The following is a 15,178-nucleotide window of genomic DNA, read 5'->3' on the forward strand; positions in this document are numbered from 1 at the left end:
CTTATTCCCATTTTACAGAAATGCTTAGATCATGTCCCAAGGTCACATAACTAACCACATGTGGAGGCAGGATTTTTATATGTATTTTTCTGACCACAAAACCTCTGTCTACTTTGTCACATTGCTCAGGATATTACTGGCATTCTGGGCCCTACAAACACATACTATTGCTTTCACTTAAAATAAATAGGTCCAATACAGCTTAGTTCTATCTTACATTGAGTCTCTCCTTTTTAAAAAAAATTTTATTGTAGAATAGTTGATTTACAATGTTAGTTTCAGTTGTACAGCAGAATGAATCAGTTATACATACACATATATCCACTTTTTTTTTTTTAGAATTCTTCTCCCATGTAGGTCATTTCAGAGCATTGAGTAGACTTTCCTGTGCAATACAGCAGGTTCTTGTTACCTACTTTCTATATAGTAGCTTGTACACGTCCGTCCGAGTCTCCCAGTTTATCCCTTCCAGCCATCCCCTGGTAACTCTAAGTTTGTTTTCTGCATCTGTGCCTCTCCTTCTCTTTTGTAAATAAGTTTGCACTCCCCTTTTTTAGATTCCACACATAAGCAGTGTCATATGATGTTTGCCTTTCCCTGTCTCACTTACTCCACTCAGTTTGAGAATCTCTAGGGCCATCCATGTTGCTACAAATGGCATTATTTGTCTTTTTTTTTATGGCCGAATAATATTCCGTTGTATATATGTACTACATCTTCTTTATCCATTCATCTCTTGGTGGATATTTGGGTTGCTTCCATGGTTTGGCTATTTTAAATAGTGCTACAATGACTATTGGGGTGAATGTATCTTTGAATTACAGTTTTCTCCAGGTATATGCCCAGGAGTGGGCTTGCTGGGTCATGTGATAGTTCTTGTGTCTCTCCTTCTGAAGGAATGAGTCTCTCACCGCCTCTCTCTTTCTAATGAATGAAGCCCCCTTGCTGGTGACATTGACCTGCATTTGGCCAATCCATTTAATTCTGTTCCTTGAACCACTGGTGGCTTTGACGGAGGCCCGTCTAGAGAATGACCCATTTCTTCAACCCTGGTCTTGCCTGCTTTCCCTTCCCTGCTGCCCAAGAACTCTACCCTTAAAATACAAACATTTAAAAACGCTAATGAATGTTATACTCATTACTTTTGCATGTCATTGTGTCTTAGGCACTGTGCCATGTTCTGTAGGGGATGAAACAAATCACGCACAGATCCCAGCCTCAAGGTGGTTAGAGGCCAGGATCCTGTTTGAGATGGTTGAACTGTATAGATTTATACCACTAGTAATAGTATTGGTAAGCACCTATACAGCTCTTAGCAGGTGAAGGGCACTTTGAGAAAGTTATTTCACTTCATCCTCAAAATAGGCCAGTGAAGTAGATTCTATTATTATCCTATTTTACAAATAATGAAACTGTAGTAGCTAGGTAAGATTATGAGCCCAGGCAGTCTGGCTCCAGGTCTGAGCTCTTAAACACTACCAGGTTTGGTGACGATGCTGGACAGATTGCAGGAGTAGCACAGGTCACAGGACCTGAGAGTAGAGAGTAATATCACTTGGCTGCATAAAGCTAGGAAGGCTTCCTGCAGGAGGTGGCCCTTGAGCTGAGCCCTGAAGGATGGGTAATGTTGGGCCATAAGGAATGAGTATGTAGGAAGGGAATTTCAGAGGGAGAAAATAGCCATCAGCTGGTTGTACAAAGGCTTTTGTTGCTGAGGACTCAACCTGCCTCTTCTCTGAGTTGTGACTTAAGTCAGCAGCCCAGCACTGGATGCCTGGTGGTGTGCAAAGCTAGTGTGATCTTTTTGTTCATCGGTCTAAATATGTCTTTGGAAAAATATGGTTATCCCTGTTGAGCATGACTCTTCTTTCTCTCCTGAGTTATGACTGCCTCTGGAATGTAGAGTCCTTCCTTTAAGAATGTCAGAGTAAGAAGACCTTGAGTGGGGATTTGACCCAGGCAGGAGGGGAGCTCTCAACCATGTCAGATGAGTGACTCCACAGCCCAGCCTAGGAAAATACTTGAGGTGTTGCTCCACCCCAGAGGACAGATGGCAGCAGCTATTTCACTTTGTGCATTTACCGATTGTGACGTCTGCTCATCTTATTGATGGCTGAACTCAGAGGGACACCACACTGAGAGCATTGGGGAGAAACCTGAGCATGGAATCCTCATCCCCGGCTGCTTTCACCATGCCCCATTTGCACCAAGAAAATGGTCACAGTAATGATGAATCTGTACCCTGTGTCTCCCATTAAGGATGCTGCTCAGAGAGAAATTTGGGGGTGAACGTAATCCCCGCCACACAGAGCACTGCCTTTGACCACAGCAGAAATTGCTGTGGAGGGAGGTTCCTAGGTTTTCTTAATCCTCTAACTTTAAATCTGTTTCAGATACAAACTCATTGACCATTTGGCATCATCTTGACTGAACTTTTTATTTACACCATCTGACTCCTTCTCTCCAGATGTGTCATCATGGGTGGCCCCTGCTAATTGGAGCCATTGTGTTTTCTTGTTGCTTTTTTTTTTTTTTTTTGCTGAGTTACTTGCCTGCTCCTGACATTAGAAATATGCTGATCTCCAATCTTTCTTAAGTCTGACTCCCACCTTCCTCTTTGTATTCATTGTGTCCCAAGATAATTAGTCACTTGCCTTAGTGGATGAGTTCTTAATGTGAGTCTCTCTCAAGAGATACTTGCAGAATCCTCAAAACAAGAAGAGTCAAAGTCCTTTAATTTCATAAGTGAATTTTTACTCTACTTCTGGGGGTGAAGTCTGCGTTTTACTTTCTTTATTCCATTGCTTCTGTATCTCCCAGTGGTTAGGGAAGGACCTGGTACATGACTAGCCTCCCTCTAAAAAGTCTGAGCACCCGTCTCAGGCACACAGACAGAAGCTACGGGATTCTGAGGTGAACATTGCCCTCACTTCTGTGGAGTCACGATGAATGGAGCAGATGTTCTCAATAAGTTCTAACGTGAGTAGAAGGAGAAAGCTGACTGAATGAAGAAGGAGAGGGTGAGAGAGATCCTGTAACACATTATTCCTCTAGGCTGGAGAATATCACATGCAAAACTTTTCTAACCATTTTGAAGAATCAACTTGCCAAAGAGTTTAGTAAGGTGGTATGAAGTCATCATTACTTCCCCGGCAGAATTTATCTCCCCATGATTTGTGTTAGTTCAGGTATCTTTTTCCCTCTTGTGAGATCTTCACCATTCACTTGCCTTTTTAGTCTTATGTATCTTGTTCCTAAAGCCTCTTCAGCCATTTTTACCCCTGATTCCCTGGACTCTAGACAAAGAGCATCTTTGAACTCCTGATAGTGTCACCGGATATTTGTTTGTGCACTAGCTGAATGCTTGTGTAGCTTTGAATTCTCTTTCCGGAGAAGGGAGGCTTTATGGCTCTTGCAGATTGACTTAATCTTTCACAGCACGTGAGTGATCCCTTCATTCTAAGGGCCCCATGGTTGATTTGGTAATTTCTATAGATCTGTCTCTCATGGGTTTGCTTTTGTCTGCTCCCTCCTTTTCTGTTACTTCATTATTTTGTGAGATTTTACTCCACCTTATTTACCATCCCCAACTCGGGCCACTCCTTATTCTTTTCCTCAACTTTATGGAGCTTTCCAGCTCAGCCTCCGAGAGCTTGGGGTTTCATCTCTACATAGTGTATATCATCCCCACCCTTGTAAAATGAAGCATAGACTAGGAATTATGTAATTCCACACTCTATCAGTCATTCGTAGCGTTGACTTTATGGAGATTTTGTCTCTGAAGACCTTGTTCCATGAGAACTCTGGTGTCCTAAAATATGGGGAGCAGAGTTGCTGGTCACTGACTGGAGTGAGAATTTGTCTGCTTTAAGTTCTTCAGGCTCATTATTTTGGCTAGAAAAATGTGTCTTTTAGAATTCTGTGCAGAAAGACTGTGTGTATTTTAATTATATGGTCTCTATATTTTAATAATAGCATGCTGAGGGTTTTTTTAAAGTATTTTAGGACAGTTTTATCTCAACAGCTATGAGTTTTTAACCATATTTACAATTTGATATTTTTATTTAACCTATATATTTTTGTTTGAAAACTGCAGCTTCTAAATCCACAATTTGGATTCAGATTTAAATATATTCAATTAAGCTAATACATTTTGCCAACTAAGGGCCTATAAAACACTCAGAAAAAATAACAATTCAAGATATCTTTTGAGCCCCGATGTCCAAAACAGCTTGCTAATTCAGTGTTGAAAACTTTAGCCAGAGTATCAAAATTAAATAAGAAACAACTTTAGGAGAAGTTCTGAAAACATTAAACTTCCATATTTCTAGTCTTTTCACTGCCCAACTCACCTTTTTTTATTGCTGCTATAGTGCTCTTTCTAAAATATAATCCAAATCGAGTAGCTTCCCTGATCAGAAGCTTTCGGCGAACTCATTCAATTTCAGGAATGAAGTCCAAATTCCAAGAATAGACAATGCAAAATGTCCACAATGTGCTTTCAGATTCCCTTATCCTTATGTTTACCGTGCCTTCCTCTCTCTTCCTCTCCCACTCTCAGCCTTCCTATTTCCCATCCTCACTCCCTTCCTTCCAGAATATTAAACATCTGCAGCATACCAAGTCATGAAACACAGAAGGGGAATGAGTCTTCTGTCAAAGGTCCATGGTGCCTTCGCCATACTCTCTGTCTTTGCTCTGCTGTGTTCAGCACCACACATGCTGCCTTCGGCAATCTGCATTCCATCTCCGCTATCATCTCCCCATCTAGACTTTCTCAGTGCAACCTCCTCTCCTTCCTGAACACTCCACTACCTAGGGTACTCACCTTCTATGTGCTTCCCATTGTTTATTGTTGCTGCGTTGATTTTTTTTTCTTCCAATCATGAAAGCAATGCATATTCATTCTATAAGACTTTGAGAATGGAAGTGTAAAAGGAAAATACGGTCTGGTATACAAGGCATTCACTGAGGCTCTGGATGTCCAGATTCTATTCCTCTCTCTGCCACTTAGGAGGTGAGGGATATTGACCATGACATTTACCCACTTGAGACCTCATAGTTTTCTTCTCTAAAAGGCGAGATCTGAGCTCCTGATGTGGAAGGACTGTTCTGGTTGCAGAACTCAACGCCTAATGTACTTGTCTACAAATGTATATTGTGCATCTTGGCTGCTCCGTTGAACAGTGATGTGCTCATTGCCACACACCATGCTTGGCCCAGAGTGCATCTTCCTGCCATCTTTGAAGAACAAAGGCACACTCTGAGAATCTCATTATTTTATCCCCGACTCAACTTGTAAGAATTTTTATTTACTATATAAAATGTGTCCAGCTTATTTAATGGTGAAACATGCTGGACTTGAATTTTATTATTAGATTTAGGGTTTATCATGGGCTTCCCAGGTGGCTCAGTGGTAAAGAATCCACTGGCCAACATAGGAGAAACAGGAATTGCAGGTTCGATCCCTGGGTCAGGATGATCCCCTGAAGTAGGAAATGGCAACCCACTCTAGTATTCTTGCCTGGAGAACCCCATGGACAGAGGAGTCTGGTAGGCTATAGTCCATAGTGTTGCAAAGAGTCGGACACAACTGAGCTTGCACACACCCTTAGTGTTTATCATCCTATGTCTTTCTGTACTCTTTTCTTTCCTTTTTTTTTTCCCTTCTAATTTCAAATGGTAGCACCAAGCAAAACATTAAAATTATATTCACTCAAACAGTACCATAAACATTATTTTAAATGATTTGTTCAAAATCATTGCAGACCTATACGATGCACAAGTCTATATTTAATGGTATCCTCTCTTTGAAATTTGAAAACATTTTTCAGTCTAGAACTCTGTGATTTGAAGAAGTGGAAAAAAACAAAAAACTCTGAGAGTTGCACATTATCGTCAGATTTGTTATGGATAACTGGATAAGGGCATAGATTTAGAAATTCTTATAGTTCTTTAGGGTTTCTGTATATTTTGAAGGGGAATTTTTTCCAAGACATTATCTCCTTTTTCCTAAAGGTGATATCCAGGAACTCTCTCATGTTTTTTCTACATAATTACCCTTCAAAGTAGTCCCTGGGTCATATAAGCAACCGATGTGCGTGCTAAGTCTGTCTAAGGACAGACTCCAGTCCTGTCTCTTTCAGACCCCATGGGCTGGCTGTAGCCTTCCAGGCTCCTCTGTCCATGGGATTCTCCAGGCAAGAATACTGGAGTGGGTCACCATTTCCTTCTCCAGGGATCTTCCGGACCCAGGGATCGAACCTGCATCTCTTACATCTCCTGTATTGGCAGGTGGGTTCTTTATCACTAGCACCACTTGGGAAGCCCCAAGCAACTGATAGATACACTGTTGTCTCCATGCTTCCCTCTGTGGGAGGTATGGTGGGAGGAAGGCCAATCCTGGGACCACCACTTGGCTGGGTGAAGTTGGGCAAATGGCAACCTCCAGGTGCTTCTGTTTCCATCTCTTTAGATCGAATTGCTGCTCTTTTCACATTGTGGTGAAGATCATATAAGATGGTTTTTTAAGAAACTTTTGCAAACTACAAAGCCCCAAAGAAGGTGGCAGGGGTAATTCTCCTTTAGACCTGTCCCCAGGGTTCATGGGAAAGTTGAATCCTGCCCCCCCCCATCTCCTGTACAATCTCTGTTCTTTGTTGATGATGGGTTGAAGGGAGTTGAGAAATCAATTTACTTTATATTTTGCTTTAACCCTGTGGTAATATTAATGTGTAAACAGAACTTCTCCATTGATATATTAATTGCCTTCATCTATTATTTTCTGTTATTGGAAGTATTTCTCTGTGCTCCCTACAGATGTATTAAAACTATTCAATTATAATTCTATACTCACGGTAAGACTTTTAAGTAAACATGTAAACACCCCCATATCATGAAGTCTGTCTTTAACATGCCAGGATAATATTCTGCTGTTATTTCAGAGGGTTGAAACAAAAAATGAACAAACAAACAAAAAACATTTCTTAGAAAAAAACATTATACCAAAGGAAATAGAATGCATAATCAATGTAAATAATCCACCCTCTTATTTGTTCTCTTATATTATAAAAATATATCACATGTAATCCCCCCATCAAAATAGAAGCAAACCAAGGAGAAATTTTGTTATATTCTCTTTCTCACCATTTTTATTGAGATACAATTGACATGTAACAATGTATTATTTTAAGATATGCCACATAATGACTTGATATATCTGTCTATTACAAAATGATTGTCACAATAAGGTAAGTTAACACTAGTCACCTCCCATAGTTAGGAATGTTATTTTTCTTGTGATGAGAGCTTTTAAAATCTATTCTCTTCACAATTTTCAAATATACAGTCCAGTATTGTTAACTGGAGCCACGTTAGCTTCTGAACTGGCCTACCAATATCTTGTTTAGATTATGCCACCTGTTCCCTTCCAACTATTTTTTTAAGAGAAGCTTCTGAGGCAAAACAGCTGTTTTTTGGCTAATATAGCAGATCCTTGCCATAAACTCTGTGTTTTGAAATTGCAGTTTGCTTAGGTCAAACAGGCTGATATGTTTGAATTACTGAATTTTTATTAGATTTTAAAATATATGTGTAAGAGTTCACTTAAGTGTTTTTGCATACGTATTATCCTGTTCATTTTCACAGAATGGGATTCCAAAACCAAGCTCCAGAGAGGTCAAGCAATTTGCTCAAGGTTATGTAACTGTTAGAGAATTGAGTTGTGACTTGTCTCACGTCCCAAATTCCACACTTTTTCTTCATGACACTCCTAATCATTTTTCCTCATCTCTTAGCAGTAGCAACTTTTCTCTCATCAATACTCCTGTAATTCTTCTTCCTGGACCATGTTCCTTCTCACTTTGAAGGATGGAGTTGTATTGGTGATTTGGTGGAATGTCATGCCACCTGGGTATGCAGAGCACTCTTTCACAGAAAGCAAAACAGTGGCTATTTATTTAAATTTGTCCTATTGAGGCTGTTTTCACCAGCTAGGTTTCAGAGCCCTGCTTATTTCCTTGCACAAGGAGCTCATCTTTGGGAATGATGGTGTCCTTCATCAGGCTTCACAGGAAACAAAAAGATGTTTCACATCTCATTACCTGACAGATCCAGGCCTTCTCAGAGAAGGAGAACAGAGGCAATTTATGTAGGAGGAAAACGTGAGTCAGTCAGCTCTCTGACTAAAAGATGAGAGGACGCTAAACCATAAATCCCAGGTAGACCTATTTCTCCTCAGTTCAGAGGCTGCCTCCTGACTAACTCTGTGGTTGGGACAAATACTTTATGGAGGGCAACTGTAGCAGACCATTTCTACTGGAGACTGTGGGCACTTCTCTTTCAGGTCTTTTTTGACGATGTGGTCCCAAAGTGGGTTAAAGCAGAAGACACACAACTTTCTGAACCCTCTCATGACTCTACCACGGGTGCAAGCTTGTCCTGGTTTCTACCATTCCAGACAATCGGATAGCTATGATTCTGTGGGAATCAATGCAGTATCAACATGGCATCTAAAAGATAGACACAACAAATATATGTAGTCCTGTATGAGGGACTATATCTAAATGTCTGTGAGATTAAATGAATACGTAGTAAGCTTTAGCCATGGGTCAGACACTAAGCTGTGTACTCTTTTATTTATTTATTTATTTTTACTCATGGTCTTTCCTTTAATTGACACAGTCACTCTTCTAAGAGGTAAGTAGAATAAAGACTAACCTAGATCTGGTTTAACTCAAACCAGAACTGAACTGCTTTATTGCCATCTGTAATTTAGCCTCCTAATCAGCCTGAACCAATTCCTGTGTGAACCAGTTTTAAAGACGGCAGATTGTCATGGAACATTTTTCACTGGCAGACCTGCTAATCTCTCTTGGCTTTATATGAGCTGTCAGCTAAAGAATGGAGGGTCATTTGCTCATTTCTTCCTCAGACAGGAATAGTCTGTGTATCTGAAAAATAACTAGCCACCTGAAACAACATGGTGGGCTAGATAAAAAGAGCAGACCATTTGGAGTCAGACAGACCAGGGTTGGAGTCCCAGCCATACCTCATCATCGCCACATTGCATTGAGCAATGTTACCTTACTCCTCTGGGTTCAGTTTACCGATCTGTAACATGAAGGTGAGGAAACCTATCTCACTGAGTTATTGTGGGAGTTAAATCAGATAATGTGTGGGATTGTGTGTGTGTCTGTGTGTGATTTGCCCTTTGTCTTTATTCCAGGTGTATGCAAATAATAATGATATTGGTGAATCTAAAAGATATCAGCCAAAATTTCTGGAATATTGGTTTTCATATTTAGGAAATGAATATATTTTTTAATGTATTTTTTATTGAAGTATAGTTGAATTACAGTGTTGTATTAATTACTGCTATACAGCAAAGTGACTCATGTATGTGTGTGTATATATATATATATACATATTCAGGTATACAAATATATATATATATTCTTTTCCATTATGGTTTATCACAGGATATTATACAGTTCCTGTGCTATACAGTAGGACTTTGTTGTTTATCCATTCAATATGTACCAGTTTGCATCTGCTGATCCCAAACTCTCAGTCCAACCCTCTCTGACCCACCCTCCCGCATGACAATGGTCAGTCTCTTTTCTGAGTCCCTGATAGTGTTTCATAGACAAATTCATTTGTGTCATATTTTAGATTCCACATGCAAGTGATATCATGTGGTATGTGTCTTTCTCTTTCTGACTAAGTTCACTTAGTATGAAAATCTAGTTGCAAGGATAATGTTTGCTAAGGGCAATGGAGATTCTGGATGGTCAGCAGAAGGAGAAGGCAAGAGATGAGGAGGAAAGCTCTGTGAGACGTGGCCCATTGAACCACACACGTAATATCAGAGTACACAGAAGACCAGTGAAAGGGTCAGTGGTCAAGAAGTTCTCCGATATTACAACCCCTAAATAAAGGTTCTGTTGAGGGGAAAACACTCCCTATGACCGAAGACAATAGCTTTTCCAAGATGGCCTCGTTAAATGTTTAATTGGGTGAAAATATTTTGTGGGTTTCCACACGCGGCCAGGAACCTTAATTCAGTGTTTTCTTCTTTCTCTACATCCTTCTTACTGAGAAGAGACAAAGACTCGAGGCTTGCTAGACAATCTGCCCGCTTGCTCTCTCAGCGAACACCAACTGATGATTGTGGTTCAAGTATTTTCTTGCTTTGATGTGTCTCTCTTAGGACAACCTCTCCTGCCCTCCCTGAGAGGGCGGTGGGAACAGTGAGTGAAATGATTTACCAGGAAGATAAGTGAGGGAGGCTTCAGGTGATCAGTGAGCTCTGTGAAGTCGGAGGTCACTAAAAGGTCAGACTGGAAGGCTGCATTCCAGAAAGCTACTCTGGGGTGAATTGGGTTGTTCTTGTTTCACCCCCGAGGTAATTGTCCCCCCTAGATGCATTGCCTGCAATATTTCAGGTTGTCTTGATTATATACAAACTCACATATATTGCGCTCTCTCCTCTGAGTGGCCCTGGCCTAGTTAAGTCCCATGGGGAATGCAGAGGAAGTAAGAGATGTGGTCTCTGTTCTCAAGAACCTTATTGAGCTAAAATGAGAGGATGGAAAACTTCAGAAATAATATCCGATGTATTCAGTCTGCTCTTGATCCTGAGTACCAGTGGAATAGGAAACCAGATTCTCTGTTCTGGCAGGGGCTGATAACTGATAAAATATTCATCAAACCACCTCAAAATGTACAGAAGATAAGAACAATATTTTAGCATCAGTATAGACGTATGTGTTATAGAACATATATAATCGGATCATTATACTATATACATGGGCTTCCCTGGTGGCTCAGTTGGTAAAGAATCTGCCTGCAATGGAGGAGACCCAGGTTGAATCCTTGGGTCAGGAAGATCCCCTGGAAAAGGAAATGGCAACCCACTCTAGTATTCTTGCCTTGGAGAATCCCATGGACAGAGGAGCCTGGCAGGCTATAGTCCCTGGGGTCACAGAGTCAGACATGAATGAGTCACTAAACCTATACATATATATATTTATAAATTTATATTAATGTAAATTAATTTATATAAATTTATAAATATCTATATAAAAATACATCCAACTATCTTTCCTTTTGACAGTTCTTTATTTTGATCTATTACTTGTCTTTTAGTGTTTTTCTTTTTTTTATTTTCTGAAATGTTCATGAAACTATAAAGCCATTGTTTCTTCTGGTTCCATACTTGGGAAAAATAAGTGTGTGGGTTGTCAGAATTTTTGCTTTTTAAACAATGCTGATGGTCCCTGAAAGTCACTGGTTTAAAGCAGGAAGAGGGGGAAGTATGTCAGTGACAGTGAGAGAAGACTTCCTGGGGGAAGGAGGAGCCAGCTGATGAAGCGGGTGTATGATGGAAGCAGGTGAATGACTCACTGAGATGGTTAGGTAAAGCCAGGAAAGGAAGCTGGGCTTCATATAGGATGGAAGAAGGAGCCATTCATTGTCTTCAACTAGAAAGTGACACGATGAGAACTGTATTTAGGAAGGTGAGTTTGTCATCGTGACAGAAGATGAATTAGAGGAGTGTGAAATTAGTCATTTATTTTTAAGAAAAATCACTTAGACAAATTCCACACAGAGTTACCAAAGAAATTTTCAACTGAAAGATTCATCTAAGAGGAGGAGAATCAAGGAGTGTGATACTTGAAATTAATCCCTAGATTTCTAGGTGTCTGCTGCTTGTACAGAGAGACAAGAGGGGAAAGGTTTGATCTTTCCTTTCTTTGGCTGGGACTGCAGCACCCAAGTGTGGCTCTGGTGTGTGTTCATCTTGGTTTATTTATCTCTTAGCAGGGGTGCAACCTTGAGAAGTTTAAGCTTCACTTTTCTCCTATGAAATATCTGAAACGCAGTATTACCTACATCCATTATTAGGCCATTGCAAAGATTAAAAGTGATACTCAAGTAATATGCTCATCGGCGTGTATGATCCAGAGCAGGTTCTGAATAAGCAAGGTTACTCTACATCTGTGTCTTCTTTGGCAAGATAGTTACTCTCTCTGAGCCCTAGTTGACTCAAATGTGAAAGAGGGATGAATCAGAACTGCCGGGAACAGTTTCTGTGAAAATTACTACTAGCAGTAATGGATGTAAAGGTACTTTAAAAATCATGATTTGCTGTATAGAAGCTCAATTTTATGATGATGGTTGGCCATAATAACTAGTGTCATATAAAAGCCATGTGTCCAGAACCTGAACTAAAATAAGGTTCTTTTACATTTAAATGTTCTGTTGGATTTACCAGAGAGGTGAACATCTGTGCAGTGTTCTTAAGTTGAGAGCATAGGCATGGGCAGTTAGTGCTAGGTTGGCAGAGCAGAGGTGACAGGTTAATGTTAGGGGACCCCAGACTATGTCATGAAATTTTTTAGGTTATCCGGGTGTCCAGATGCCCAGGCTGCTCTAGTGCAACCTGCAGTCTTGTCCTGAGCCCATTAAAGGAACTCAGTAACCCGTCTTCTGATTAATAATTCAGGTCATGTCCATTCGCCGAGCAGCGAACAATCCTCAAGCATTTACTGTGTGCCATGTCCAGCGCCAGGTGTTGTGAGTACAGGGAGGAATCATTCAGAGTTACTACGTGCAGGTGCTTATACTCTGGAAAATAAACCTGTAAGCAACACCAGTAAGCGATGCTCAACCAGTAACAATCACTAATCAAGTACCGTAACTACATAATGCCACAATCCCCACAGCCACTTCACTAAAAATAAATACCAGAATCACGTGTATCATAAATCATCCAATCCCCTAAACCATTAAACACAATCTCCACTTGCTCATCCTCTAAAATATCAAAAACCATTGATAGTTCTATTATTAAACCTAAAAGAAATACTCCTAATACTGTCTTATTAGAGATTACAATTTCAAGATATTGCTTTGTAGCCAGAGCTTTTGTATAACCAAACACCACTGACATCCCCCCTAAATAAATAAAAACACTATTAAACCTAAAAATGGTCCTAAAAAATCTAAAAATTCAACACAAGTCCACAACCAAGACCACCACTTGCAGATCAACCCAGACCTACCATAAATAGGTGAAGGTTTTGAGGAAAAACTCATAAAACCAATTACAAAAATAGTACTTAAATACAATGTATGTTACCATTATTCTTATATGGACTCTAACAATGGCTAAGGACATGAAAAATCATAGCTTCTAGGTGGTTCAAGCTCCCACGCTGAGCACTGTTTATTATAGTGGACATAGCTCAGGGCACTGTGGATTGGCTTATACACCTAAATATACTGTAAGTATAGTAGTTACATACACATACTACACTTGCTTTGTTGTTCAGTTACTAAGTCCTGTCTGACTCTTTGCAACCCCATGGACTGGCTTCCCTGTCCTTCACTATCTCCCGGAGTTTGCTCAAACTCATGTCCATTGAATTGGTGATGCCCTCCAACCATCTCATCCTCTGTCATCCCTTTATCCTCCTGCCTTCAATCTTTCCCAGCATCAGGGTCTTTTCCAGTGAGTTGGCTCTTTGTATCAGGTGGCCAAAGTAATGGAGCATCAGTCCTTCCAATGAATATTCAGGGTTGATTTCCTTTAGGATTGATTGGTTTTATCTCCTTGCAGTCCAAGGGACTCTCAAAAGTCTTCTTTAGCACCACAGTTCAAACACATCAGTTCTTCAGTGCTCAGCCTTCTTTATGGTCCAACTCTCACATCTGAACATAAACAATGGAGAAAACATAGCTTTGACTATATAGACCTTTGTTGGCAAAGTGATGTCTCTCCTTTTTAATACTTTGTCTAGGTTTGTCATAGTTTTTCTTCCAAGGAGCAAGTGTCTTTTAACTTAATGACTGCAGTGACTGTCTGCAGTGATTTTGAAGCCGCCCCCACCAAAATAAAATCTGTCAATGCTTCCACTTTTTCCCCTTCCCTTTGTCATGAAGGATGGGACTGGATGCCATGATCTTAATTTTTTTAATGTTGAGTTTTAGGCTAGTTTTTTCACTCTTCTATTTCACCCTCATCAAGAGGCTCTTTGGTTCCTCTTCACTTTTCTGCCATTAGGCTGATATCATCTGCATATCTGAGGTTATTGATATTTCTCTCTGCAATCTTGTTTCCAGCTGGAGCATCATCCAGCCCAGCATTTCACATTATGCACCCTACGTATAAGTTAAATAAGGGTGACAGTATACAGCCTTGATGTACTCCTTTCCCAATTTTGAACCAGTCTGTTGTTCCATATCCATTTCTAACTATTGCTTCCTAAATACAAGTTTCTCAGGAGGCAGGTAAGTTAGTCTGGTATTCCCATCTCTTTAAGAATTTTCCACAGTTTCTTGTAATCTACACAAAGACTTTAGCATAGTCAATGAAGTAGAAGTAGATGTTTTTCTGGAATTCTCTTGCTTTTCTATGAGCCAACACATGTTGGCAATTTGATCTCTGGTTCCTCTGCCTTTCAAAAAGAAAGAATCAGCGTCTGGTCAAGAATAAACTCTCAACAGATGGCAGCTGCTTTTACAAAAGAGAAGAGGGTATAGCGTGCACACATAGGGCAAGGTCTCCTCCAGGTGACCATACTTCCATTTAGATGTTATTGATAGATGAAGGGAAAGGAGGACCAGAACAAGGCTTGTGGTTAGTGGAAATGAACTTTTGTTGTTTTTCATCAGCAAACTCTGGGATTTATCTTTTTCATATGTCATTTCTATAATTCCTGTAATAACCCAAAGGGGAAATATTATACTCCCATTGTCAAGATGAAAATGCTGAGGCTCTGAGAACCTAAAATCTCCTGCTCAAGGAATACAGCTTATCAGAGGTAGGCTGGAATCTGAACCCAAGTGTTTTCCTTCTTACCATGTAAGGTGAAAATGACCCATAGATTTTCTCCTCCCATTCTCAGCAGAGTCTAGATATTTAAACTTTCAGTTTATTATTTGTCACTGCTAACACTCATGCAGGCTGAAGACATTTATCAAATGTCTTATTATTTTGACCAAAGAATATATCCAGATGGCCTTTGATTCTAAAAATAATGCCATATAAATCACCCACCTATGAATTAAGGCAAATTCCTTTGGGAATTTGTTTCCATAGTGATATGCCATATTATACAATTATTACTACTGTGACAGATATTATAGTTGATATGCGAGGAAGTGAGAACAG

This window comes from Capricornis sumatraensis, chromosome 6, assembly GCF_032405125.1.
Source record: "Capricornis sumatraensis isolate serow.1 chromosome 6, serow.2, whole genome shotgun sequence".
In the NCBI taxonomy this organism is placed as follows: Eukaryota; Metazoa; Chordata; class Mammalia; order Artiodactyla; family Bovidae; genus Capricornis; species Capricornis sumatraensis.